We start from the raw sequence: 25,051 nt of genomic DNA on the forward strand, positions 1-25,051 counted from the left end.
CGGCCAATCTCCCTGGCCACGGAGTCACCAAGGCCCCTTTCCCCTTGGAGAGCAGGCAGAAAGTCTGGAGAAAGGCAGACTTCCCTGCGGTGGAGGAGGATGTGGTTAGGGATCGCTTAAGCAAACTGGATATCCACAAGTGCACAGGGGCGCTGCTGGGATACAGCCACGAGTGCTGAGGGAGCTGGCTGACGGCATTGCAAGGCCACTCACCATCAGCATCTTGGAAAGGTGCTGGTGGTGTGGAGATGAGGGGCCTGAGGCCTGGCAGAAAGCAACAGTCAGCGCAGCCTTCTCAAGGGGCAAGCAAAAGCCCCAGGGAACTAGAAGCCAGCCTCTCTTCTGTGCACGCGGAGGTGCCGGAGGAGCTCCTCCTCCTGGAGACCATTTCCAAGCCCGTGAAGGGGAAAAGGGGAAGAGGAGCAGTCAGCCCAGCTTCACCAGGCCAAAATCGTGCTTAATCAAGGTGATGATAGCCCTCTCTGCTGAAAGGCGTGGCTGGGTAGCTGAGCGGAGAGTGGTGGATGTGAACTGAACCATAGGAAGTTCCGCTTGAAGATGAGGAGGAATTTCTCTCCTGTGAGAGTGACAGAGCACTGGAACAGGCTGCCCAGAGATGTTGAGTCTGCTCCTCTGGAGATACTGAAAACCTGCCTGTATGCAATCTTGTCTAACATTGCTCTAGGTGACCCTTATTGAGCAGGGAAGTTGGACTAGATCTCCAGAGGTCCCTTCCAACCTTACCAAGTCTGTGATGCTGAGATTCTGTGAAAAGAGCATGAGTCCCACCCACCGTGAGACCTCCAGCATCTATCACGAGGTAGCTAATTAGATGACTGTGCCATGGCTGACAGCTAGATGCTGACCCCTACGAACAGGCTAAACTTTAAGAAGGTTCCTGTGTATAAAGTCCTTTTGCATGGCTCACTGTTGGTCTGTGCCGGAGCCTCAGCTAACTCTCCACGTGAGCAGCTGAATTGTCTCTTAGGCTCTGTTGGCCCTCTGATATGTGAATGTAGAGTGACAGTGAGAATCCAACTCTTCTAACCCATTGAAGTTGTGGATGAAAATACATATTGATGCCCTTGAAGAAGTGGAATCAGAGGAGTCTGTGACAGAGCACGGTATGTATAAAAGAAGCATGAGAAAGACTTTGAACATGTAATAGAATGTGAACAGGAGCGATCCCAGAAGAGAAATTCTTCAGGGAATGAGAAGGAAAATAGATGTTAGGGAGGCAGGATTAAAACTATTTGAAGTCAGAGGAGGGAAGCTGAATCTTAGTTTTCATCATGAAAAGGCTGAGAGGAGACTGAGTAATCTGAAATCAAAGTACAGAAGGAAATCAAACCTGAACATTAAACAATCTGCAAATCTCTCCTTTGAAGAGATGAGATCCAAAGGACCCAATAGAGCAAGATGAGAGGTTTTTGTGGTTTTTTGTTTTGTTTGTTGATGTTTCATTTGTTTTTCTTTTGACATGACCAAGACTCATGACAGACCTTGGAGGAAAGACCAGCAGGGTAGCAACAGTCTCCCCATCAGAGCAAAGAGGAATTGTACAGTAACCAGGGCTTTTTAACTTTCTATTTCCAAAGTGAAAATCATGTTTTCTGTCTTATAAGTGTCCAGTTCTGGAAACTATCCAGATGGCTGAGCCTTTTCTGTCTCCACTGAAGCCGAAGCCCTCAGATACTGCTTCTGAGTCAGACTGGCTGTGGTCCAAAAGAAAAATCATGGGCTTCTCCAGTGTGATACCTATTTAAGCTGCTGCCAAGCAGTGTGTTTACATGTATGCGTGTGTGAACTGCTCTGCCAAAATGATGGGCTGCAGCTTCAGAATTAACATTGTTGATGCAGGCCTGAAGACTTTAAAAGAATTTATACCAACAGATTTTAAAGATCTTAAAATATACAGCTTGAATAGCCTTAGGTTTCTCAGGCAGCTGCCAAATCAAACTGAATAATAAAATAAAACTGAATAATAAAGTGATCACACAGTGCAAGATCAAGACAGGGCCGAGTTAGAAGCACCTCCAGTAATTACTGGATTGGGAGCAGTCTCCTGACAAGCCTTGCATTTCAGCTGACATGCTGCGAACTGAAAATAGCAGCAAAATCCCCCCAAATGAAAACAGCGCTTCCGTTGCCTCCCTTATCCCTGGTTATTCCCTTTCCTCTTTGCTATCAGCAAGATGAGGGTAGGAGAGGTGCCAGATGGGGCAAGTGAGCCCAGGAAGAGATGTTGCTGGGCCTGAGTGATGGTGGCAAGGAGGAGAAGGGCCACGGAGCACCCAGGGCCAGATGGAGTTGGAGGCAAAGGCAATGTGAAAGGAGGACTGGAGCCCCAAGAAAGTGATACTGATGGAGACATGAACCAGGCACCAAAATGCAGTGATTGCTGCTTTTAGTCTGCTGCCCAAGAAAGAGGTCTTGCTCCTCTCCCAAGAGCTGCCAAGGCACGTCTTAGTTTCCCTTTCCCTGTGCACAGAACCACATCCTCTTCCATCCTTTCACTGTTTTTATTACTCGTTTGGTTTAAAAGCTGTCAAAATGCTGCAGGACAAAAAGAATCAGAATTAAATGCCTGGTGAAGGGTTTTATTAAAAAAATTAAATTGCTTTGAAATGCTTATTTTTTAAGATTTTGTATTGCAGTAATGCCACGAAGCCCTAAAAGTGCCTACAGGAAGCTTCTGTTTGCTTTAGAGCTACAAGTTTTGTTTAGAGGCCTAGAGGTATTTGATGAAAAGATTTCATTTTTTTGATAAAAACAATCTAGCAAAAAAGAAGCTATTGAGAAGGGGGAACCAATTTTTTTTCCTTTTTGGTGACATTTTTCATGAGATAAAATGTAATTCCTGAGAAGCTCTATCTCTGATCCTTTTTATTCCTAAAATGTTTCTTTCTCTAGCGTGTATCTCTAGGCTCTTGGCATCTATTTCCCATTGTCCTTTTGGAGTGCCAAGGCAAATATATCTTTCTATTTTGGTATTGTCAAGAGGCAAGGTTTGTAGGGAAAGGTAATATCTTTTCTTAGAGCAACTGATATAGCTGGGAAAAAATGGACACATTTTTGGGCACAGAAGCCCTGTCTGCCTCTTCTGTTTATAAATTACCCCTCCTGGAGACCTTCTTGTCTCCACACTGAACTCTTTTAACTCTAGCATATATACTCAAAAAATGTGCTCATCATTTATCTTTACTGCTACTGCAATCTTCCTGTCACCTCTTGCTTTCTTTCTTTCTTCAGCTACTTACTCTTCTCTATTTTGCAATCTTATCAGGTGGCATCTGTGGCTGATATTTTATTACTTGTGTATGCCTCTTTCTAATCCTCCATTATTTGAGACATATCCTTTGTTGTCTTTGTTAGTCTCCCCTATGCCCTGGTGATATTTTTGCTAATTGGTTCACATAAATGGGAAGGTAAACATTCATTTCTCTTAGAATACATGTTTTACTTGCAGCAGGACAATCCCTAGAGGTTTCTTTCTTCCTCTTCTTTCTTCTGTGTTGTTACACACAGCTGCTTGGAGCTAAAATGGAATAAAGCACGTCTGGCAAGATTTGCAGTGCACTGAGCAGCATATTCAGGATTTGTGTCACCACCTCTGAAAATCACTGACCTCAGTGAGAAATGTAACAGTTTTCATAGAAGTCGGTGTTGTATGTAATTCCACCTCTCTCCTGGGGAAATATCCTCTGTAGCCCCTTAAGTGGGAAGGACAGACTGACTGGGGATTGGGGAGGAAGGAGACAGTAGGTTCTATTCAACATTTTCGTTAACGACCTGAATGATGAAATAGATCGTACGCTTATTAAATTTACAGATGGCACCAAGCTAGGAGGTACTGCAAATACATTGGGCAACAAGATGAGAAAGCAAATGAGCTCAACACATTGCAGGTATGGTTTGAAAAAAAAATGGAATTAAATTAGAGACAAGTGCAAGGCATGACACTTGAGCTGGAATAATCAATGCACAAAGATAGGATGAGGAGGAGGCAGTGGTTCTGCAGAAAAGGAATGACTGTTAGAGTGGACTAGATGTTTGGCAAGTCACAGGGTAACGTTGCTGTGAAGAAAAGGCAAATGTGTAGGGCTATAAGGCAAAAATACAGTCTACAAGGTATGTCTAGCATGAGTAGGACATCAAGCACCAAGATCTATTTGCAACAAAAGTGATTTCAACTGGCTATTAGAAAGGCTTCTTGATGGTGAAGAGCGTTCAGCACAGAACAAGGTTGCTGAGGAAGAATGTCCATCAGGGATGAGGCCAGTGGAGATGATACAGCTGTGGAGCAGGTGGATGAAGCAGCCAGTTCCCCAAGATCTCTTGAGCCATCTTGCTCTATGGATTTCCATCTCATCTTTTCTCTCACTCAGAAGCACTGTGGACGCTCCCCAAATGGTGAGGCAGATCTGAGTTATTTCCACAGTGTGTGGGGACCCACTCTGAAACCACACCAACCCACAATATCCACATGTAAATACTAGAAACACAGGGGAGCACACTAGACATCACATTCTCCAGCTACAGCCTTCTGCTGCAAACAATTGAGCAGTGCCCTGGCCCAAAGTGTTTCTGTTACCTTATCACTGGCTCAGACTGACCTTGCACATTGCCAACCCCATGCATTTATATTTCTGTGCATGCTAGTTACTCTTTCATAAGTGCGGACATCTTTTGTGACCCCAGGTTAAAACATCCTCCAGATTCTTGGAGAATACTCTACACTGAGATGACCTGGCCAACCTGTTTCCTGTATGATGAAGTAAATGGTATATTACCAGCTTGAGTTCTGAAACCGAAATGGTGAAAGGGAAGGGAAGGTAGAGTATCCCTCAACAGCTGTGTAGACTTTTTCCTCCATTGCTGAAGTTGGTTTATGAAGGCTACAGAGCAGGCAGAGCTTTGGTTGACAGCCATATTGGAGAGTTCCTACAGCTCAACAAGTGCTGATATTCAGTAGGATATGGGCATTCAAATCCTTTGAGTGTTCAGAGCAACCCTGACTGTACCAAGGCACCAGCCAAGCCCACTTTCACCCTGGCCAAGGAGGCAGTAACAGCCCCAAGGGCTCCCTGCTCTTCCCAGTGCTGCCTCTGCAACATGGCCCCAGGCCTTGACCAGGGCCAAGATTTTGCTCTTGGATGTGAACGGTGGTTTGTAATGCAAGCAGCTGTCTGTATGTAGACCAGGAAAGTAAGCCTTTTTTTTTCTTTCTTTCTTTTTTTTTCTTTTTTCCTTCACTGGAAATACTCTTCTGGTAAGAGGAGGATATCAGTTTAACTATGCTGTTGGCCTTGAGGCTTTAGGTATCAAGGAGAGATTATTTTAGAGATCAAACTGAATGCTGATTTGAGGGAGTAGCTCATCCCTTTGGAGTGCTCCAGAAGGAAAAAGGAACATTGTCAGTTCAATCTACTGTGGAATTTATAGTATTAATGATCTGAAGAACACTTTAGGGATTTCTGTCAGATGTCTATTTTAATTTAAACTCTTGGGTGTTTAACTATCCAAAATATTGAGTTCTAGTCATTATAAAAACTAATAACTGGCTTATTTTGCTGCTAATTCAGAAACTGAGGTTAATTATCTATAGTGAAGGGATATGATACTAATCTAAAGTCTACCTGCATAAGACACCGTGGTTAATTGATTCTCCATGAAATGACAAAAGATTCCTTTAGAGTGAAAAGATGTTTAACATTCTGGGCTTCTCAAAGGTACTAACTTCTGCTTCTCATGAAAGGATTTTTTTTTTTTGCCCGACCTTATCACCTATGCCTTCCTCTTTTCTTTTTGTTATTATTACTTTATTTTTATAAAAAATACCATTGGATAATTATAATTTTTGGATATTGGAATTGGATAATTATAAATTTTTCTGGGTGGGAGTCTATCTACTATATTCCTTTGATAGGTTTATGAAATAAACCGCTTTTATCTTTTATGATTCGCCGCTCAAGTTGATGGGAACCATTGGATGTCCAATCTACAGATGTGTAATTGTACCTATGAATTTAACATCTGTGTCTGATCCAGATACATGGGTGCTTCAGCAGAGCTGCATATTTGTGGGCGAAAAAAGTCAGGATTTGGCCCAGCCAATTTTTCCAAAATCACACAGCAAGTTAGTCTCAGAGCTGAAGTGACTTCTTTTCTCTCTGTCCTGTGTTCTGTCTATTCCACCAATCCCAAGGGCTCTGAATCTGCCCACTCTCCCAATAGTTTATTTAATAAAAATTACTTTCTAAGCCAACTGCAAGCAGCTAAAAAATTAATTTAAACTTCTCCTAAAGTGTATTTGTCAATGTCCACTGTTGTAATTCATTACATTGTATCCTAGCATACCCTGAACATGGCAATGTCAGAAGTCTGATGATGTAGTGCGGCATCCATGTATAATATATCATGAGAACAGTTTCAACTGCGATGATATATGAAGCCAGCCTGGGAGGATTTTGAAAATAGACCTAAATTTCTAGATTTTTTTTATGTAACTTTGAGTGGTTGAAGGCTGCACCTGAAGCATTTACTGAATATCTAAATCATTTTTCCCTTGCCAAGCACATGCGAGGGTTAGCAATGTCAATCAACCTATTGGGCTTTAGAGGCTAGCTGAACACATTTCAAAGCCTGTGTGCATCACATCTGTTTATTTAGCTTGTGTTGCAATACTGTCTTGACCTGCTTGTTTTTAAAACAGAAAATATTAAATATAGTTACAATCCAAATGGGACAACATGCAGTTCATCTGGGATCATGAGTGCAGGAAGATATATAATAGGTATGACTGTCTTCTACTGCATGGAATCACACCCATCTGAATATTGTTCTTCTGAGCAGTCAAGCATTACGCTTTTCTAATAAAAAGCTGGTTTATAAATGACTGGTTCGGATAGCATGGCTGGACAGAACTGAACACTAAAAGGGCAGGAAAGCAAGAAGGGATGAGAGCAAAAGCTGGAATGTGTAAACAAATAACAGATAAATAAGAGGGCATAAACAGCACAAAGAGGAAGGAAGAAGTGGGAAAGAAAATGGGAACAACACTTGGTTTTCGTTTACATAGCTTGTTATTAGGGCAGCTCTGAAAGGTTCTCTTGAAATTGATTTTCAGTGCAAATTTTTTTAAAAAAAAGAGTAGAAAGCATCTACCTCCTCTTCCCCTCACTTTCCAACAATATATAACACATCTCCCTCTCCCACTTCTATTTCCTCTTCCCTCACCCTCTCTCCTCTGCTTGTTTTGAAGTTTTCTGTTCTTTTTGACAAAGAAGCCATGTATTCCAACCAAATTTCTCTGTACTGAAGTTGGGCTGACTGGGTTTATAAGGTGAGCATGAGATGGACATTGCACTGCAGTCCTCTGCTCCATCAGTAAGAAGCAATTCCTGCCCTACCCAGAGTAACTCCTGTCAATTATGAGGGAAATAGTTCTAAGTGTTATCTAACAGTAGTAAGCATTTAGCCTGACTCAATGTTCAAACTTAATTACCAGGAAAATGCTATACATTATGAAGATTTAAATCATTTAACAAGCCTAGTGTGAGGCTTAATGCCTTTTTATTACTGCCTTTTTCATATTCTTTTAATTTGATAGGACAAAAGCAATACTTAGCATGGATTCCCAGGGCAGGGATCACCTCTTGTTTTGCACAAGGCACAGTACACTTTTCATTAGGAGGGAAATAACTAAGTAGTTTGCTTTGTTGATCACAAAATCTGCTGGGCAATAATGATGAAAGCCCCTTTTTGGCCAGCCTATTTCTGTATAAATACCAGTAGGGTTCATAGAGCGGTGAGGATGCTCAGCACTCAAGGCATCAGTCCCGGTGTAGTAACTCATGGCATGCACTCATATTAGTATTGGATAGTGATGCTTTATATTTTGGTATCAGGCTACATCCACATCTGAAGAAATAGCATTGGGGGAAAGAAATAGGAAGTATTTTAGGCTGAAAAAGAAAATTAGAGAGTCCTTCCAGTGTTTGTTCACACCATTTACTGAACTACTTCCCTTGCCAAGGCCATGATTTGATGAAAAAGTACATCTGACTTTAGGACCTTATACACCTAATCCCATAGTGGCAACATGGTGCATAGCACTGATGCAGCACAAGCTCTGCTGGTCCAGAAAATGTGAGGAGTTGAGTATCAATTGCCTTTCTGCCAGACTAGACATCAGCTCTCTTTGCAGCAGGCCTAACCTCCACCTTTTGGAAAATGCATTGCAACCATGGCATTCCTCTGCACTGGGTTTCGGAGTCCTCTTTGTTCCAGTTCTTCTCATATGTCTTCACTGGCTTTTTCTCTCTGTTGACCCCAATGCCCTACCAAACACAGACCAAGGGATCTGCATTGCAAACCCGTGCCCATGCCATTTGAATCAATTCCAAGTCAAGCAAAGCAAATTCAGCCATCCTCCCTCAGAAAGTGGTGGTGTCTTCACAGGATTGCCTGCCTGCCTGAGTTGCTGGCTGTAGGATTGATATGCTGTAAATAAACCTGCCTGGGCTGTTCTGCTCCAATGCAAGAGCTTTGGCTGCTTTATGGGTCACCAGATGTTCCTGCCAGAGGGATGCAATGTGCATCGTCCATAATGGGCTCAGTGATCCCTCCACCAACTACACTGCACAAATTCTCTGTGTTAAGCATGGATCAAAGATATATTATATGTGTCTCTGTAGGCAGTAAAGTCTAATTCCACTGTCTGCTGAAATATCCTAATTTAGTCTATGGACTTTTCTGCATGGGCCAGCCTCTGTACAGTAAGCTAGGACATGCACCTACTGAATTTATAAATTTGGTAATGTGGGGCTCCTTTCTTCTTTTGCCCTTGCAATTAGAGATTATCTAAGGACTCACGCTTTGATGTTTAATGTCTTTTTGAAAGCAATTTTATCTTTTTAATTCTTCTGAGCCTTATTATTTTCAACATTGTAAAGAATACTCTATCTTTCTTTGAACCTTGCCTAAGATGAGCGCTTCGAGTACCTCCTGTGGCAGTGAGTTCCATGCTTTATGCATCAAGTAAAAATGTTTTCCTCAAATCAGTTCAGAAATTTTAAATTCTCATTCTCATCCGTATACTGTGTCCTTCACAGGTAGCCAGTATAATGGTGCTGATTATACTGGCTCCAGTGCTACACTCAGTGCAGGTTAGCAAACTTAAAGTTCAAGTGCTACTGCAATAGAACAAAGAAGAGACAGAATTGCATTAGTAATGAATTCATTAAGCATTTGCATTTTCATGGAAATTTGATGCTATTTCATCTAATGAAAGATTGTACTTTTCTCCCCAAAGTCATATGTCTCAATCTATAACTGACACACTGTGAAATATCTGAAATCCACTTGAAAGCCCATGGGATCATTGCTGAATTCCACAGCCTTGTAACTTAGGCAATTACACTAAGATACACAGAAATTTCTGTCTTTTTTTCACAGACTTTTCTTCTGGTTCTGTAGAAAGCATATTTGAACCAAGTGGAGAATTTTAATTCTCACCTGAAAGACTCATTGTTCATTTTTGCCAATGTCTGTGATTGTTTGTAGTTTCACAGACTGTATATATCCAATATATCCTGTGACTGAACTGTTTCTGGATTTTCTAGTTCCTTATTTTAAAAAATAAGTGAGATAATATTAGGAAAAATTGTTACAGTCCCTTCTAACTTTTTTTAGCTAGCCTAATTCTTCAGAATTAGACCTGTGAAATATGTGTCTCCTAGATCTTCTAACCACTGGAAATATCTCATTCTGTTGAACTCTAAATCTAATACGGTTTCTAAAACTCAACATCTGCATTTGTATTTACGGACAGACCTGGCACTGAGCTTGCTCTTGCTTACCCTATTGTTCCTCATTTGTTCTCTGCATCACCTTTGTTTATTGGCATATGGGTCGATAATTACGAGGCAGCTCTCTGGCCCATCAGCTATTCAGTTATGGCCCCCAGGTGAAATGAGCCCAAACAAGTTGGGTGAGACTGTTCCAATTTGTTCCATGCAGACTGAAAGGAAGGAAAAGAAAAGCCAGCATTCATCATTCAAAAGATAAACATTTGACAGCACAGCTTGACTATGTCAGGAACACTTCTGTTTTAATAGTACGCCTGCAAGCTTTCAAAACAAGTGTTTACCTGTCATAATAAACAGTTATGAGTGAAGTACACAAAACACACTAAACTCAGAGCTGGCAAGCTTCCAGAAATGCCATGTGCAGTTAAACTCTTGAGCTTGTCATTCCATCCAACATAAATCTCTTCAGTTGTCTTCTGTCTTCCTCAGCATATATTGTGGGACTTTTCTGCTTGCCTTGGAGACATCTGTCTCAGATGCATGCAAAATCCCAGAAATTATAACAAGTGTCTGGAGCTGACGTGCGCATTAAGACCTAGCTCTTAAACAACTGCAATTAACTCACTAATGACTCCTGGTGAGATTGGATGTAGTTTTATTTTGTTCTTTTCACTTCTGGAGGAAAAGAAAAAAAAAAACAGTGTCAACTCAAGGTACAAATCTCTGCTTGTAATTGCATTCTCTGTAGTGAGGAGTAGATGATCTTAATGAAAGGGTAGCAGCTAGCAGGATACTGGGCACTCTTTTTGGAAAGAGAACTAGCAGTATGGAGTAAAGCAGATCGAAGCAAATAATAGCTTTACTTAGGTGTTGGATCAGACCCCAAAAATTTGATCTTCTGGTGACTTCAGAGGAATGAAGACTCTGACCTAGTGGCTGGCCTGGTCTGGGTTTCTGTCTGACATGAGAGAAGGTCATAAGTTTGCTTGGCTGGAGTTTTCTTTGACCACGCCAAACAATGAGAATTCCCACTTTTTTTTTTTTTTTTTTTTTTTTTTTTTTTTTGCGATGTTATTTCACTTTGTAGGACTTCCTGCCAAGTCTAACGCTGTGCAGCGTACTGGAAAAATAACTAAAGTCAATAAATACAGCCCATAAAAATAAGGTCTGGCACAACGTTTGCACAGGAAACAATTACGTCTTGCCTTTTTTTTTTTTTTTTTTTTTTTTTTTTTTTTTTAAGCCATTTCGATAGCTTAAGGAGAGGCAGGAGGAATTTCCTCCTATATATACTTTTTAATGTGATGTTTCACTTTTTTGTTACAGAGTGAAGTGTAGGTCAGCCTTAGCTTATCAAGTAGCATGGTCTGGCAAAAATTTCTACCTCATGCTATTCTGCTGAAGAAAGTGAGTAACAACAGTTAAAATGGGAATTAGGACTCTCTGACCTGGGGTTCTTCTATTAGGGTTTTGGCTCTAGTGCAAAAAGCTTGAGGTAATACTGATTATATGGGAAACAATCCTCATCTCAAATAAGACAGCACAGTCAGTTTTACAGCAGTCTTCAAGTCTGGGATATGTTTGCTGGGCTTTTGTGAGCTTTTTCTCAAGGAGTGCGGGCTTCCTGGTGTGTTGTGGAAATTCTGGTCTGAAAAAGAGACTCACAGCTCTGTCTCCCACCCAGGCACTCATTTAGGAGACCTCAATGGAAGTCGTTGCATCTTCAGACTTCCAGATGAGTGCTGTAACAGCCAGGCAGTTTAATTTTTCCGTTATGCTGTGTGGCCTCGCACAATAGCCGTCCTTGCTTTCCCTAGCATTCATCTTTGGGCGCACTCCTAATTCAAAGAAGACACACGTTCAGGGCTGCTGCAGAGCACACCTTTGAACCTGCCTCCTCCATAGACGACGTAGGTGGCCTTCTCTCTCGACTCCCATGCAACATTTCAAAAGGCCTCGTTTTTGTTCCAGCGCAGAATGCAAAAGGCTTTCAACATCTTCATTAAAAAACAAAAATTCCAGCATTTGTGCTACCCATTTTCCTTCCAAGAGCACAGTGAGAAAAGGAAGGCCTGCCCTTGTTCAGTCCTGGCAAGTCCATTCTAGAGCTGTGTAAAAATGCATCTAAAAAAAAGGACCTTTCTTCCAATAAATGGCCATTTAATGAATAAAAGAGAAACAATTGAAGTCTGCAGTAATAGAACAATTATGTGCTGTTGTGCGTTCCAGCTGGCTACACATTGAACAGTTCTTACAAATTGCCGGAAACGCAGCAGCGCACGGATCCGATACGATTCAGGACAGTCATTATTAAGAAGAAATACCATGTGTCAATCTGTCGAAGCCCTCTGAGGGCATTATCCTCCTAAAATCCCTTAATTACTGCTCTGAGGCTCATGTGTGTGCCTGGCCCACAGTGTGCACAAGAGGGAGAGCGCTGGAAGCAGTAACCCCAGTGTGATGTTCATTAACTTTCTCCATCGCTCTGCTCTTTCCTCTGCTGAGCAGCAAAGGGAAGAAAGCTTGTGAGGGAGGAGAGAAAAAGAGAAAGAAGAGTCCCAGGTTGAGGAAGAGGTCAGAAAAGCTATGGTGGAGCAGGTAAGGAAATGGAGAAGCAAAGTGCAGATCTGAGGAAGGAGGGGAAACATAGACATGAAGGACAGAGGGAGAGGCAGGGAGGACAAAACATCCTATGGAAACTGGGATTCTCACGTGCATGCTCCCTCACACATGTTACATCTTTGGTATTTACTTATATTTACTTTACTATTCAAATGGCAAGGAGGAAAATGAAAATGGCACTGGAGAGCAGTTTGGGGCCTGGAGACCACACAGGTTAACAAAACAAATCACCCACCCAGTGCAGTCAGCCGAAGGTTTAGAGGCCAGAGTTGTCTCACTTTGGTGCCTTCGGCCAAAGAAGCATCAAATCAGACATGGGCCCTGCTATGTGAAGTACAGCCCAAGAGGTCCAAAGCAACGTAGCACTGAGTGTGTCGCTAAATCACTGTCAAACCCTCTGTCCTTTAGATTCAGAATTTTAATCAATGTTTCAATGATAATTGAAGTACTTAATGGGTTCTTTTGGATGAAGAAATAGGGAAAAAGGAATGGGGAGAATTCTAAGCAGTTTAGTAGTAGAAACAAAAGCTTTGGCTCCAGTGAGGTCCTCAGAATCACACTTTTTGGCAGATTTCATAATGATCTTTGGTCATTCAAAAACCTAAGGTCATGAGGGGCATTCAGAGTTGACGAGTGCTGATTAAACATGATATAAATACCTCTACTGTGGTAGACCTGTGGAAGGAATTTAAATGTCTGAAGAACAGAGGAGTTGGGATTAACGAGCTGTGAAGGAAAGAGATGTATTTAAGATGTTTGTGAATATTGAGAGAACGAGGTTCCTGCTTCATGTTTAAGATATTAAAGCTGCTTTGCTGATTTTCTTTTTTTTTTCTTTCAAAAGAAGGAGCCTGAAAACTCCTGCAACTCTGAGTACTTGTCAGGGATGTAATGATGGAAATTTTGTCAGCCTTGCTTTGCATAATGGGGATCATTATGTGATGGTAATTTCCCTGTATGTTCTGTACGTTCCTAATGCAGGAGGAATAAAATATTCTTGAGGTTTCTTTTGTCGAGCTTGTCAGTGAAACCGCTGGGTCAGATTGTTTTCTCATTTATTAGTGCAGAAAGTTAAGATGACACTGTGCAAGCACAACAGCAGGAAATCACAGCGCTGGGAGAATTAAGCCTGTTGTTTCAAATCCTGCTGGCCTGACAGGTACTTTTTTCATGCATCAGCCCTACTTCAAGTTTATATTGCTCTGTCTCCTGAGCCCAGCCCCTGAGGTCCTCAAGTACCACAGGAAAGCACTGGAGCAGCTGCCCTGGGGAGTATCACTTGCATCGTACTGGCCGGATACGTGCTGGCTCCCCACCTGTCTCCTTGCCAAAACAGGGGCTGAGGTTTTGGGTGAGTGATTGCCTCCTTGTGAGCTGGGTGACTTGTCCTGTGAGGCCTCCAGCATGGAGTTTCGCTACTCCTTTCCAGGAACTGCCAAACCACGAAATCCTACCTGGAAATAGGGAGGCTGTGGGGTTGGGTTGGGTTTTTTCAGAGGCTCTTCCAAGACTTTGCCAGGACTTGAGAGGCTCCCATGCTCCTCCAAAAATCAGGCCACTGAGTCCCAGCTTGGGCTCACACAAACCAAGAGTGCCTGCTTGAGTAAAACTATGTCAAATCTGGCTAATAATAGCAGTGAGGATTTTCAAGAGAGCTTATCTGATTTTAACAACTAGTTCCGTTCTGCTCTTTTGTACACTTCCGTCAGAAATATGCTGGGAGGAGTGTTAAACAGTCCTTCATGAAGGAAGGTTAAGCTATTGCAATCTGTAGTCTGCAGAGGGCAAAGAGATGCCCAAAGTGGTCACACAGCTCACTGAGAGGTGCGGGGAGGCAGAAGCACGTCCACGTTTCTTCCCGTGGCTTCGTGGTGCACTCGGTTGACCTCAGCAATGTCTGCAAGCATTGCAGGTGGCTGCCACGCTAATATAGGACACGTTTGGATATCTGGAGCGAAGAACTAGGTGGTATTCAACTGTGATGTGAGTAGTTGGTGGAATCACTAATATAGGACATGTTTGGATATCTGGAGCGGAGAACTAGGTGGTATTCAACAGTGATGTGAGTAGTTGGTGGAATAAATTACGCTTTCCAACAGGCAAGGCAATGTGTCCTTTTGAATGCAGTAAGTAGGTATTTGTTCAAAACAATTAGACTTCATAGCCTAGTTTAGTACTTAATCAATTTATGTGGTGAGCTAAAGTACCTGCGTATGCCCTTAATAAGTAGTGATACCCTGTTTCTAGAGCACTGCTATGCGCTTACAGAGAAATTACATTTTTAATTATGCCACACAAGCCTAATGGCAAATCTAATTATGACACTGGTATTTTTCAACTTTTGTACAAATAGTATGTTTTCTGAAATGCAGTTTCAAGTGTTGCTTCAACTTTAGGACTTCAGGAGAGGAAATTGATTCTGCTCAGAATTTATAGCATGCTTCACTTTATTATTTATTAATCACTGCTATGTATTATTTGTATGCTGTCATAAGCATCCTGGTAGCTGATGTAGTAAAACATGCAAATGGGAGTCCTTGCTCAAAGGATCTTGAGTGGCCTAAAACAGTCCTGTAAGCAATGGAAATTCTGAAGTTGTTTCCCAGGGATTTGTGTCTTGTCTTTTTATTGTCTAATGACTGACTGAAATGTTTTTCATGGGTTAAGGCCCTCACAGATTTCTTTCATGCCTAATTAGGGATCAGCTCATGTTGGAGGCTCTTTCTCTGCAAGGCCAACCTACAAACAATTTAGACTGAGACCTCACCCATTTCTTCCCCTCCTTCCCAGGTGAAAAAGTGCTCATGAGCTTTTCATGATCATTGTTTCTCTAGTAACTTTAGTCCACCATAGTGTTTAGAAGCAGACTGTGTGGCCAAAATCCACTCCTCTACTCTAATTTTCCCCTTTGTGAACTCAAAACAATCTCATTGTATTCTGTGAGAGCTTAGCCAATATTTTCTGCAAATCCAGCAATATTTATAGTGCTTTAAAACAGCATGAGCTGCCTTAGTTTGATTATTGTTTAATCAAAGAGAAAAGATGGGATTTTCAGTGCTCTTCAGGGTTAGGCTGATCCTCTGCTGAGTAACCAGCATGAACATCATCAGGGACAGGGTTAGGACAACTGAGCAGTTTTGTAGATCTTTTCCTTTCTGAGCCATCGTAACTGGCTAGCAGTGGCCAAGAATTTACTGTGTGTAACTACCAGTTTAATTGATCATAACCCATCAAGCCCCCCCAAGCTTTTGAAAAGACTTGACTTCAGTGTCTGAAAAGTCATTCAGGTTCTTAATTACTCTCCAGTTTATATCCAAAGGGATCAAACCGACCTTCTTTGGTATTGAAGAGAGCCGGTAACTGGAGCAATTACTGAGTCTACAAGAAGAAAGTATCCATTTTTTTCTCATAGTCCACTAAACACTTCCAGGCTATCCTGCATAGTTTGTGAACAGCATTAGCTAAGAAAGGAAAAATAGTCTTCTTAATATTAAAAAAATGATTGATAGGCTCTATAGAAATCCATTATAACAACAGCATTTAGAGCTTTTATTCCTACATATCTTTATGGTCATAAGACCTGAATTTTAATCTGGATGAATCAGGAGTGTAGAGGACTGGGCTCCTATATAGGTGACCTCAACATTTAGCTCCAGATGGAAGAGGACTCTCCTACCTTTGGCTAATAACTAATTAAAAAGCAGTAATTGCCAGGAGAATTCATTACACTCAAAGGTGATCTCTGCTTCTGGGGATCATTTTAGGAACAAAACTAAAGTGATAGGATATTTCCAACTTCTGTTTTTACTTGTAAATGGAAAAGGCATGTCCTGAGAGTTGGTTTAATCAAGTATGTTCTCTTGGATGTGCCTCTCCTCTGGCTAATATACCAGCCGGACAATGTATTTAAGAGTACCACTCTCACTTTTCAGGTCTAGTATGTGACCAGTCAGGAGCAGAACGTACTGCTCTTTGCTCATATTTTTTATTGGTTCCTTCAAAACATTTTATTCTACTTGGATGCTCTGTGGCTAATAATAGATGATGTTATGGGAAGGACTGTAAAACCTTATCACTGGATAGTATTGAAAGTGTGAATGTATATTAATATGTAGAGAGTCTATTTTTCTCCAAGCTTTACAGCATATTGCAAAACTACAACCTCTCTTGCTATCACAAGTATGCTGCCTAGACCAGATGTAGTCACCTTGTGATATGTGTTTCAATTTCAGCTGGAAAGCAACTAAAAGCATCATGTAGGTTCCTCATCGCTTTGTTTGGAAGCATCTACAATTTCCCAGACATTCCCAGCAGCCTAAAGCTAGTAGATTAAAAATGAGCAAAAAGACGGTGAGGTAAAAGGGATAGTGCCAAACTAAAGCTGACCATCTGGCCTCGATCTCTAAAAATGAAGACTCAGTTTTGGGAGGCAACTAAGAGGGCCAGCATGGTTTCAAAATGAGTAGCAGTGCTAAGTGCCCTACAAGCAGCAGTTTGTCAGACAGAAATTTAGTTGGAAATAATTTTAGGATTTCCCTGGCTATTTCGGTTTGCTTGGGCTTATCCATCTCATGTACTTTTATTCTTTGCTGCACAGAGGAAAAGGGTAACTACAGCACTGTATGGTCATGCTCAATGTACTGGTTCCAGGATGAGGCAATTTTCTTTTAGCAGACATCCCCAAAGCTTTCAAAGTGGCTGAGCTTATGGAAGATACCCTGCTGATGCAACTTAATTGGACTACTGGGCTAAGACTGCTGCAGAGATATCCCCATTAAAATATTAACAGATAGGCACTCACACAGATTAAATTTTATTTGTCAGATCGTGATGATCAGAGCAGTCCCACCAGGTGAAACTACAGACACCATGTTTACTAATAAACAGCACAGAGCAATCCTTCCTTTCTCATTTCCGACCGAGGCCTCATACGCAGCAGATTGCTGCCAGAGAGACCTGCCTGACAGGCTACTGAAGAGCAGCCTGCTGTTGCATTTTGCCATCGCGTTGGTTGAGCGGCGGGACAGCATTAGCCTGGCCTGCCACTTACGTCAGCTAGAGGTGAGAATAGCGCAGAGCACTTTGGAGATGTGCTGCGGAAGAAGGAGAAAATGCCGCAGAAATAATGGCTTCCTCTACAGCCTTCATTTTCACAGTGGTTGCAGTGGAAGCCTCTGCCTTTGCTGGTCTCCGTGTTGTAGCCCCGTACTGGTGTGAGCTCAGAAGTATTGGTTCATACAATTCCTTTCACGAAATTAGCTGATGCCTTTTAGCTGAATATTACCCCGATTTTAAGCCCTTTGGGTGACAAGAAGATTCAGTGTCAGTCAAAGGAAATGTTTTAGATCACACTGTAGTGCCTAAACACCTCAGTGGCCGATCAGAGAGCCGACAGTCATCGTCAGGAAGGAGAGAGGGAAGGGGAGCAGATGAGGCAGACAGCAGGGATCACAAATGCTTTTCAAACTCTCAGCACTGTAGCTCAAAGTTCAGGCCTCTCTCTTTCCCTTCCAAAATCCTTTGTGCTTTCTGCAAAAGCACACTGGCTTTGTTTCAAGTAAAAAAAGCAAAAGAAGGAAACCCAAAAGCAGCCGATAATTGACATGTTACAAGTTAATTTTTCCACTTGAGATAAGAGTGCCATTTCCATGGATATGAGCAAAATTAGCTTAGGAAGGATTTCTAAACCTCTGCATTATGCAGGACAGGGTGAAGGATTCTGCCTGGGACACCCTGGGAGCATCAGCCATCTGGACTGGCCAGTGCTCCTGTGTGCAGCTGCTGGGGAAGTCTGCACCTAAGGGACTGCTGTGCCAGCGGTGGCTGGGTGCCAAATGCAGAGCAGCTGGAGAGTCCTGCTCCTGCTCTTCCCGCCCTTGCGTTGTGCACCCTGGAGCCTCGGCTGGCCTGCTTCTGGCATGCTCTCCCATCGCTGCATGGGCACCACCTCCATTTGCATTACAGAAATGCAAATATAACTCTTGTCAGCAGAGACGCTGAAGAGTAATGCTATGTTTCACTGCAAATGCGGAGGGGGGTAGGTAATCTTGTGTAGCAATAGCATCGTTTCCCTTCGAATGATCACTGAGTCCTTCAGCCAGCCCCAAGTGATTCCTTTGCTCTCTATGTGATGTCAGGAGTACGAAAACCTACTCTGTTGCGGTGTTTTGTCAGTGTTGTGTGTTCTACAACTTAGGCACATCCCCAGTGGCATGCAGCTAAGCCTTTGCAGGTGATACCAGTCTACTAAGAGGTCATTAGGACCCCTCCTATGTCCACGTACCATTTTCCATGAACAAGGGACACACACAAATAATGGCAAAATCTTGAGCGCCATTCTTAGCTGAGGATTTGGGAATTTTTAAGCCAAGTGACATCCAGACCCACACCTTTCCTTGCCCATGGCAACATAGAAATCCACTGGATCCCTACATGATATTACACAGCTTCACTCATAGAATCATAGAATCAGTAAGGTTGGAAGGGACCTCTGGAGATCATCTAGTCCAACCTCCATCCTGCATATATATATATAAGTATATATAGATCATACACACAAACACACACATATGTGTGTATATATTTATATTTATGAGTGCTCACTCTGTACATGCCATACAACCCAGCAAATCAGGAGTTTGCGCTGATGCCAAGGGCTGTCCCAAGGTAATTTAAAGCACCTTTGGGTAAGAAACACAGAGCTGGAGGACTGGAGAGGTGAGCCCAAGCCGTGCTCAACCTGGCTGCGAACGCCACATCACGGCGCGCAGGCAGCAGGAGAGGGCTGTGTGCCAGCAGCTGTGCCACCGTGGTGCTGGGATAGCCGTAAACATGTGAGTGCATAAACAAGGTTCGTGTGCAAAGGCATTATCTTTTATTGGGCAAACAAGTATATTTGGCAAACGCGGACACATTTTGGAGCACATGCGACCCTTGTCAGGGGGCAGAAATCACCGCCTGGTAAAAATGAACAGAGCAGCCCTGGGAGAGGCTGTGCAGTTTGTGGTTTCCCGCCCTCCTCCCCATCTGCAGGCTCTGCTGGAGATGGGAATCCACCCTGGTTTTGTTTAAGGAAACAAACTGAATCTCCAGGCAATCAATGACACTCACTGCATCAGCATATTTATGAAAAGTGCCTGCAATATTTTAGCATAGTGCTAACTGAAAGTGGAGCAGAAATCCTACACTAGAGGGTTTCCAGAAGGGAGGGCGAGAAAAACCAAAAACCTTGGATGAAGACCAATATTCGAGCAATAAGACCTTAAGAAGCAGGCATCATTATAAGATAATTGACTGTGGAGAGCAGTCACATATCCCAAGGTGAAGCATAGGGCACTTAACATATCAATAAGGTCAATTATCTGATTATGTCAGCTGCCTTAGTGCTGTTATTAACCTATATTGCTCTTATTAACCTTTCTGATGAAGAATCTTTCAAAAATAATTATATTAAAGCACAAATCTCTCAAGTTTAAAATATGTGAATGTTCCATTTCAGTAGTCGTGTGTCATAGGATAATGAACATCTGATTGCCTGGCTGACACAATGAGGTTTTTAATCAGCCTCCCTTTCCTAGGATCAGCGTGTTAGCTATGACAGGCTTCTCCGGGCTCAGGCAGTCTCATGAAAGCACTGCTGTCATGTTACGAATGGTGGGATTTAAAATTGAAATGTGAGCAAATAAGACAAGAAATGTAACGGATATGCTGAGGAGAGGGGTCCTGGGAAAATACCCACTGAAAGCCTCTTCAGTCAATTCCAATTATTAAAGCATACAGCTGATTCAATTAGTGGTTATGTACATGTGCATATAGTATTTACTACCTAGGAGAGCTGATCAAAGAGGGAACACACTGCTCATGAAAACTTGTTCATATTCATTTTGTCCTTATTTATTTATTTATTTATTTTTTTCTGCAGAGCAGTTTGAAGTGTGAAAGCATTTTGCCACAACTTTCACCCATTCTTTCATCTATCAGGAAATGTGAGTACTCTAATTTCTACTGGGGATTACTAATTCATTACGTGCTTCTGGCAAAACCAATGCAAATTCTGCTTATTGCAAGTTTTGATTGCTGTATGGGTCTGCATGTGTGTATATGTACCTTAGGTAAAATATCATTCCATATAATGTAGCAAATTCAAAAAGCAAAAAAAGAAAGGCCTTATTTTTTTTTTTTACCTGTGACTCTTTATCATGTTTAAATTTTGCTGTAATTTCACTTTGATGTGGCCACACTGACCACACTTAAAGGATACCTTTTTTAGCCCTGAAATTCTTCACCTGCTTAAAATCATTTTGAAAATTTTAGGTTAAGACATCCATAGGTCCATTCTGAGCTGACATTTTTTTTTCCCAGGTAGAAAATCACCAGTCTACCCCTCTGAAGTCCAAGTGAGTTCCTTCGCTAGGGCCAAACTGAGTAGAAGAAACACATGAAAAACTAAAGCTGGAAAATTCACCTTCTGCAAAATTCCCATTTATTATCTTCCCCCACTTCACTCCCTTCCCTAGGATCACCACTGTCAGTGCAATAGAGCTGGTATTTCTGTAGTCACTCCAGATCTTCTCTCCTTAAAAAAAAAAAAAAAAAAAAAAAAAAAAGAGAGAGAGAGAGAGAGAGGAAAGCTTATTTCCTTGTTTTCAAGTCCTGCTCAAGAGATCCTGATTTACTTTTTGTTGTGTTTAGGGGATACTAAACATGAATCTTACTATTCAAGGTAATCCCTCCTAAAGTCACCTCCTTCCTTCAACCTCAGGATAATGTGGCACTTTGCCAAATCCCAAACCTTGCAAAAATCCAGGTGCTTTTGTGACTAGCTCGAGCCACGACTGTCAGATCAGGTAGTGGATTTGACATTTTGGTGCTGGTGAATATTTCTTTCACATACCTTTTTGTTATATTTCTTCTGACTAGATTTGTTATATCTAAAAGTGCCCCACATAGAGAAGTTCTTAGTCATCTTCCTATTTGTAATTCTCCTGGAGATAGTCAAGAAGCAAGTGTTTGTGCCAGGAACATTATGTATGGCTCTGCCGATTTTTGTAAAACTCTTTTTAAAGTCTGCACTGAGCTCTGTGCCTCTGCAATGTTCTGGGAGTAATATGAACTATTAGTACAGCATTGAAAATCAAAGTCTGCTGGGAATGTTTCTGAAGTAAATAGAGGGCAATTATCTGAAATGAGGACTCAAGGAACACTATGTCTTGCAAATTTGGATTCAAAAGCCAAGTCAATATATCAGAAGAAGCCATTGCCTACAGTAATGAACGTATGGCCCTTCCAGGAAAACAGTATCTGCTTTTACCTCCCACTAAGGTGTCAGAGAGCTGCAGTGAAAGTAAATGTTTGCGTAATTTTTCCCTCATTAGCCTTCCACTGGGGTTGGAATTTGCTTAGCCAGACCACACCGTGATGGAATTTGTTGTACCCATGCTCTGCATTAGTTTCTACGTAGTTGAGAGCATTTCCTTCTGAGGCATTTGCAAATCAGAGAGTATCATCCTTTCGGAAGCAGGTCTCGAGCCACGGGAAAGCCTTGGCACTCCTCAGAGTCAGGTAATGGATGAGCTGGAAATCGATGCCTTCAGTCCACGTGCTGTGAGTAGAGCAAGGTTGTGTAACGTTGTGCTATGTCTCACTCTTTCATATCTGATTTGCTAAAGACAACTGGAAAACGCTGGAGCTGTCAGCACAAGTTCAGCTTCAACTTTAATATCTGTTTCTGAAGCGGTTTCTTCTTTTGCTTAATCATGGCTTTTGACAACATTTGTATTTAGGTGCTCTCTCTGGCTTGTGATTAATGTCAAAAGAAAGCTATATCAGACAGAGATGAAATCTCTGATTCCAAGACAGAAGATTAGTCAGTGATCTGAAAACAGCTAATGCTGCCATGGGATTGAGTTTTCTTCTAAACTAAAAATCCAAGTGAAGCAATTTGCAGGCTTCAATGCCTATCTAAATTCATTTTCCACATATTACTGCTTGGTTTGTACAGGTGAGTAAGAGGGATTTGTCAAGTCTGTTGCTGCTCTTACTTTGCAAGATATTTGATAGTCAAGGACCACTGAGTGTGTGTGAACACTAGTTCACACTAATGGAAATCTATCCATTTTAAATCCTATACCACCCGCACAAAGGTAGATTGAGTATTGCCATATTTATGCACTAGTGCATGATTTCCTCTTTCTAGAGACTATCGTCTAGTCTCTTCTTTCTTTGCTTTTGCCAGCAAGGACTGGCATAGTGCTGGGACAGCAAAAGAAGATGCTGAAAGTCAGATTTTATTTTGTATGTTCCCAGTCCTGTTAAAATCTATGCAAGACCCCTGAGAATTGTCTTATTTCCTTCTCATTTTTTTCCCTAGAGGTGAACTCCACTGTACTCACAGATTTTAATCCTTCAGTCTTTATGTTATTCAGTCATTTGCTGAAAAACTTCCTGTTGCTTCCTCAGTGTCTAAGGGATCTAGCCATCACATTCAGTGCAGTATGGCTAGTTCTCAGAAAATCTTATCTGGTCTTTAGAGATTTCTAGCCTGTTTCTCATTATAGTTTGTAATAGTGCTTCTTGCTCTAGTATTTTACACTTCAGCCATTTAGATTTGTGTTTCTGAATCAAGGCATCACTTGGTCCCCCGAGGCTGTGGGACCTGGATGTGTGAACTTGTTATTTCCCGATGACAACACTGGACTGTCAGGCACATTACCTAATACTTGCCCTGCATTATGCTATAGCCAATGTCCTCCAATATACTCCAGTCCCTTAGTGAAAAAGAAAATAAAGTATATGATAAAGAGTCTTGGTGGTCCTGCAGTAGGCAAAGAAAATATTATATATAAAAGGCTATAATTTAATAGGAAGCATCAGGAGAAACAGAGAAATAGAAACCATTTAAGACTACTTAAATTTCTGGTTCCATTGAGATCAGCTGCCTGAGTTACCAAATTCAGCTTTTTTATATTGCCCTTACTAGCTGGAGCTATCTGTACAACAGCTTCCATTGCTGTACAACGATGGAGATTTACCATCTTCCTGCAGTTTTCATAGGTACTTTTTTTCCTTCTTTTTTTTTCTGTTCTCTGTCACTTCCCCTTTAGGAACTGAGAAGGACCAGAAGCACTGCAATTGCTTCACATGATAACAAGTGATTTTTATTTATAGTGGATACTGCCTGCATAGAATTAGTAGTCTGTGAAATTCCCATGAGGAGAGAGACAGTTGAATAGTCATAAACCTTTTTGTTAAGCAAATAAACAGATATTAAACAAACTATGAAATTTCAAAACAGCTATTTGAAATTATAAGGAACTGCAGCGTTTTGGCCTAAATAGGTAAAGCTTCACATCAGTAATTATATTTTTCTTACCAGAGCAGTGAGGGGGGGGTTGGAGGTAGAAAACTATGATACTTGAAACCTGTTTTAGGGATACTGGGCTTGGCTGATTGCCATGGCTTTGAGAATATGCAAGTAATTGTCCACACTATTAATTAAATAGGAGTATACAAATTTAATTTTACTGGGAATTTTCTTTGTTAACAGTGTCCCAATTGGATACTATTTTCATGAATCATATTACCCATGAGAAAAGGAAATCCCATATAGTTCAAGGGATCATAAAAATGAAGAACCCTGTTTAGCACAAGAAACCTAGCAACAGAAGATTTGAATTTGTCCCAACAGTCCTAGAAGCATTCAGTAAACAGCTGTATCTGTTCATTCTTGTTTGTACTGAGTTATGTCTTTTTGTATTGGCTACCAGAGATGCCACCACCACAACGCCAGGGAATGATGTACAGTGGCAGATGAGTCTTGAAGAGCTCAGTAGAACAGCTTTCAGTTTAGTTAAGCCTTCCCTTGGGTTTGGATGTTTCTCTGGACTTTTCAGCTCACAAAACTGCAAGGCACCCCTCCAAGAGTAGGCTTAGTCCTCTGGTATTTCAGCACTTCCCGTTCTGCTCTCAGTCACAACCAGGAAATGCAAAGGCATGTGGAAATGAAAACCAATTAAAGTGAAATAGGAACATCTGGGTTTGCTTAGGAGTCAATTCTTACTTTATCTGACATTCCCAGTTGTCTTCCACTAATATAAGAACCTTTTGCTTTGTTGTGCCACATAAGCAACGTCAAAATAATGCTTGAAGTCAAAGTCATTGCTGGACTATCAAGAGCCATATTCAATAGCCAGCATTAGCTCAAGTGCCAAAGCTTGATATAGCCTCTACCTACTAAGCTAAGAGTCACACACTACTGGCAGAGGTACTGAAGACAGCATGCCCTCAGATTTGGGGTGACATGCAGTGGGACTTGGAGTTTCATTTTGCAGCTAACTGACTGTAGCATGATGCACGGTGACATCTAGCTCCTTGGGCTAGGGAACTTGGAGAGCTGAGGTTAGGCAACAGGAAATGCTAGAGGCAGAATTTTAGGCAGAACTTCGGCCCACAGTGGTGTACGGCAGGGATGGGGTGACTTAGAAAGTCTGTATAAACATTCTTAAGTTCAGCAGCACTGTATTCTGGGAACGTTCTGCTCTGGAGAAGAATTTTACAGCATCAGTCCGTTCCTAGTAATGACTCAGCTGTCATGGCCACATTACATATTCATTAAAAGA

General features: G+C 41.7%; 1 pseudogene; it reads left to right on the top strand.

Annotated features, from left to right (window-relative positions):
• The window catches only part of LOC134149611 (PHD finger protein 7-like), a 65,843-nt pseudogene that overhangs the window by 2,965 nt on the left and 37,827 nt on the right, over window positions 1-25,051 (top strand).

Source organism: Rhea pennata, chromosome 20 (genome assembly GCF_028389875.1).
Source record: "Rhea pennata isolate bPtePen1 chromosome 20, bPtePen1.pri, whole genome shotgun sequence".
In the NCBI taxonomy this organism is placed as follows: Eukaryota; Metazoa; Chordata; class Aves; order Rheiformes; family Rheidae; genus Rhea; species Rhea pennata.